Source organism: Pinus tabuliformis, chromosome 9, assembly GCF_031772625.1.
Source record: "Pinus tabuliformis cultivar Carrire ecotype Pingquan chromosome 9, CPIR1, whole genome shotgun sequence".
Lineage (NCBI taxonomy): Eukaryota > Viridiplantae > Streptophyta > Pinopsida > Pinales > Pinaceae > Pinus > Pinus tabuliformis.
In genome coordinates, this window is record NC_142307.1 from 1996579323 (window position 1) to 1996584452 (window position 5130).

At 33.0% G+C, this 5130-nt stretch overlaps 1 pseudogene; it reads right to left on the reverse strand.

Moving 5' to 3' along the window:
• Positions 1–3741: 3741 nt before the first annotated feature.
• Positions 3742–4198, reverse strand: LOC149157041 (uncharacterized; annotated as a pseudogene).
• Between the last annotated feature and the right edge of the window lie 932 nt (positions 4199–5130).

The following is a 5130-nucleotide window of genomic DNA, read 5'->3' on the forward strand; positions in this document are numbered from 1 at the left end:
CAAATTCCACCCAAAATTGAAGACCTAAACAATAATGCAATTCACCAAGATCCATCATCTCAAATACATGTGACAACTAACTTTTAATTTCTTCAATCAACTTTGATGCATTTCCTATTATGATAAGATCAACAACATATAAATATATCAAAGCTCAATATTCCCTTCTTCATATTTTCTCATGTACATGTTAGAAACATTTTTTCATCTCGTAAAACCTTTCTCATAAAAGAAAAATCAATTTTTACATACCAAAATCTTTGTATTTGTTTCAAACCATATAAAGGTTTATTTAACCTACAAACAAGATGCTCATGTCCCTTCTTTACAAACCCTTCAGACTAAACCAAATAAAGTTCTTTTAACTCACGATTCAAAAAAGTAGATTTGACATCTAACTCATGCTTTTTCCAACTATGTTTTGTAGCTAATGCAATCATGATTCCAATTATGTTCAACTTAGCTACAAGTGCAAAAGCATCTTCATAATCAATTTCATCTGTGTGTGAATAGCCTTTTGCAACCAATCTAGTTTTATACTTATCAATCTCCTATCAACATTAAGCTTGGATTTGAAAAACTATTTCCAATTATATTTTGTTGCTAATGCAATCATGATTCCAATTATATTCAACTTACCTACAAGTGCAAAAGCATCTTCATAATCAATTTCATCTGTTTGTGAATAGCCTTTTGTAACCAATCTAGTTTTATACTTATCAATCTCCTATCAATATTAAACTTGCATTTGAAAAACTATTTGCATCCTATGGAATTTTTTTTTAGCCAATTATGTTAATTCCTACGTGTCATTCTTCATTATAGATATATTTTTCATTCATTGCATCTTTCCATTCTTTATATTCTTTAGCTTCTTCATAATTTGAAGGTTGTACAACATTAATTACATGAGACATCAACGCATAATTTTTATACCTTATGAGTGGTTGAATTTGATGTGATGTCCTTCTTAGGGTTTTCTTGCTTTCATCTTCTTCTGCTCTTCTTGGAGTGTTGTGACTGGTTGATGCTTATTGCTCTTGAACCTGTACCTAGTCTTGTGTTGTGCCTATTCCTGTTGAGCACTGGTATCTATTTTGACATAATCATCAATATCATTCCATACACCAATATTATCCATTTTATCACCCTCATCTGCATTCTCATGAAACAACACATCCCTACTTGCAAGCAATCTATGTGAACTGGGATAAAACAACTTGTATGTTTTTTTATCATCACAATAACCAACAAATGTGCACTTAATTTAACTTGCATCAAGTTTTCTTCTTCCATCTTTTGGAATATTAGAAGATTCCTTGCATCCAAATACTTTTAAATGAACCACTTTTGGTTTATACCCACAAAATTCTTCAAAAGGTGTTTTAAAATATAAAATTTTGGTCAAACTCTTATTTTTCAAATAAAAAGTTGTATTAATGGCTTCAACCAAAAAATCATTAGAGACATTTTTACCTTGAAGCATACTACGTGCACATTCCACCAGTGTTATGTTTTTCCTCTCAACAACTCCATTTTGTTGAGGTGTATGTTGCACTGTGAATTGTTGTGAAATCCCATTGCTTTTACAATATTGATTAAATTATTTTGATTGATATTCTCCCCCATAATTAGATTTGAGAATTATGATGCATTTGATAGTTTATTTTTCCAACATATTTTTGAATTCTTTAAAGTACTCAAAAACATCACTCTTCTTTCTTATCAAATAGACCCATGTGTACCTAGTTCTATCATGAACAAAAATAAGAAAATATCATGCCCCATCAAAAGATCTAGTTTGCATAAGTCCACATACATCACTATGAATCAATTCAAGTAGTTCCTTATGTATTTTCTCTTTATGTATTGGAAATTCTCCTATATGCTACTTCCTAAGTGCATATGCTTCACATTAAACATGATCATTTTTCATAATAGGAATACCTTCAACCATTGTTTTCTTTTTAAGTAACATTAAATTATTTTGATTTAAATTCCCATAACTTTGATTCCCTTAGTCTTCTATTGACATTGTTGTAGATGCCAATGTTAAATGACTTGTCCTAGTCACATCGAGATTACACAATCCTCCAACTCTGCTACATGTGGAAAGAACCTTGTAGCGATCTTGGGTATCTTTAACAACACATTGTGATTTAAAAATTTCCACCCTTTAATTTTAATCAACAATAGTAGAAACATAAATTAAATTATTTTTGATACAAGGAACATACATCACATTATGGATATGTCTCTCTTGTCCATTAGGAAAATTCACACCTATTACTCCATAACATTTAACTTTAAGTGACCTCCTAGATAAATATATGTTCCATCAATGTTTCCATAATATCCATCAAACCAAACCTTATTACAATCCATATGGAGTGATGCACCAAAATTGATGAACCAAACATTAACATGATCAATCTTTGCCGACAATGTAGTATCACGAACAAACAATCTAAGATTTTTAAATCCATCACTGATTCAGGTGTATTTGTCCACAAAATTCCAATTATGATTTTGGTTTCTTTGTTTAGACTCGTTATGTTTTATTTTATAGCAATCTTTAGAGTGATTACTAGGTTTCCCACAATAATAACAATCACTAGTTGTCTTATCATGAGTTTGAAATTTAGACTGTGCCATACCTTTTAGTTGTTTTTTTAAACTTGACCTCATTATTTTTCTCCCATGGATTAGCTTTCAATGGTTGTTTACCCCTAGCTACCAATGAAAAATTTAAACTATGAGAGCCCAAATCAAAGTTCTTCATCCTCTCTTCCTCTTGAAGAAGAATCCATTTCAATTCATCAAGGATAGGTGGCTTCTCTCTAGCTTACACAGTGGAAATAAAATTTGATAATATTGCACTAAGACTTTTAATGTAACCGTGACCAAGTCAGTACTTGACATTTTTTCACTAATATCTCCTAACTTATCACTTATATATTTGACATGGGAAATGAAATTTCTTATATTTTTGTTTTCTTCCGTTTTTATAGAAAAAAACTTAGTCTTCAAAAATAATACACGGTTTGTAGTACAAACCCTTGACCACATCCCACATTTCTTTTGATGTCTTAAATCTCTAATGTGAGGAATTATATTTTCCTTTTTGGATATTCCCCACAACACCTTTGATTTTAGTTCCTATTTCTCCCAATTTGAAATAGTAGCAGTAGCATTGGGTTTGGGCTTGTCCCTACTTACAATTTGCTAGCCTCACTCTCACATTAAAAACAACAATAAGTCCAAAAATAATTAATTAGATCATGAAAGTTGGATTTAATTCCTAACTTTCTAGAATGGGTTTGTTCCTCAAAGTTAGGAGTTAGTTCACCTCTAGTTGGTTGAGAGATTCTCTCTAACTAGTTACTCCTAGATTAATGTATGGTTGAGATATTTGCTCAACCAATGTGTCCAAGATAGGCGTACTATCCTAAGACAAATACCCTCTTGTATTTATATTTATATTATACACATCATTTTAATAATGAGAATGAGTTTATAGAACTATCAATGGTGGTTGTTAAGTGTTTGGCGTGCATTGAGCTGTGAAGGGAATGCTTGCTACTGTGTGTGTGAAGAAAGACTTCCACAGCCACTAAACAACACTCTAATACATTCTGGGAGGACGGAGAGGCTAGACATTTCTCATGGCCAAGTGATTGGGCATATCTAACATCTGGCGTTTTCTGCATCGAGCTCAAAACCAACGTTTAATGTGTTTTGTCACGGGCTTCTCATATATCTTTCGTATATCCCTCTGTCACGAAAGAGGAATTTCCCACTTACTAATCCCTGGTCTTCTAGGAGCTTCAACTTCTCGATTTTGTAGTCCATGTGTTCGATTCGCAAAACCATGTCCGTGATGCAAAACAAAATCCAGTAGAGTAGGAGAGCGGAGTCAATAAGCATGAAGTTGCGCCGGCTCTTCATAATGGATTTATGATGGCACAAATTCTCACTCGTACTACACATATGCCCTTCACAAAGTCTCATATTTCCAGTAGATATCCATCAGCATAAACAGACAGAATGGCACCACAGAAAGCAGCGACATCAATGCGTTGCGAATAACGAGTATCAGTCCCTTCCTGAGGTGATCCAGGTCGGGCATTGGGAGCAACAATAGCGTGATGGCCTGTGCACCTGCCGCATATCCAAAGACTACCCATTCCAATGCCATTCTTTCCCAAATATAGACACTGGGCACTCTTGAATGCTTACGGCCTTCGATAACTAGATCTGAAGAAGATTCTTAAGACCCAATTCAGATGGGAGAATATCCAGAATAACCAAATCGATCTTTCCGATGGTCTGTGTCAAAATGCTTGAAAATCCACGTCATCGATATCATCGAATTCGATGTCAATTTCAACAGCCTGGAGACACTGGAAATCGAAAGAAAGCAGCGTAATTGGGAACGTGGAACTTTAAACCAGCGTGGAAATGTTTCAACAACCAACTCGCATGTCAATTTAGTGCCAGCAATTTGTGGATCACTCGAAGTATTCCTCAAAAATCTAACCGCAGTCCACATGCAAAAAAGTTCATTAGACCAATCTACACACAGTTGGAAACAACTTGATTCATGAGTCCATTTCACAGTGAACCTTTCAACTCTTGGTATGAGCGATTTATAAATCAAGTTTTTTTTTTCCTATGGTTTAAGATTATAAAGGCAAGGTATGCTTAAATTCTCATGTGGTTTTTTTTGGTTCACAAAAAGGGAGACATAAATAATTTTAAAAAAAGGGTGTATCTTTTATGTGTGAAAAGTGTAAATTAATATGTTTGGGAAAGTTGGTTTTTTTTTTTTTTTTGGGAGAAAATGTTTGTTTTTAATGTAAAAAAAATTGAGCTTTGGAAAATAATTCACTTTATAAAGTGATTTCATAAAATTGTTTTGGAAGTAAAGGGAATATTTTGTAATGGAGTGATAAGGTATAATTTGTATTTTGAAGTAATAAGGTGTGGAGAGATAAGGTATATTTTGTAAATTTGAAGTGATAAGTGAATTTGAGAAAAAAAAGGAAGCTCATTATTGTATTTTGAAGTATCATTTTTACTTCTAAGAGGTTGAGTCGTTTTTGAAGAAAATTTGCTTCTAGAGTTTAC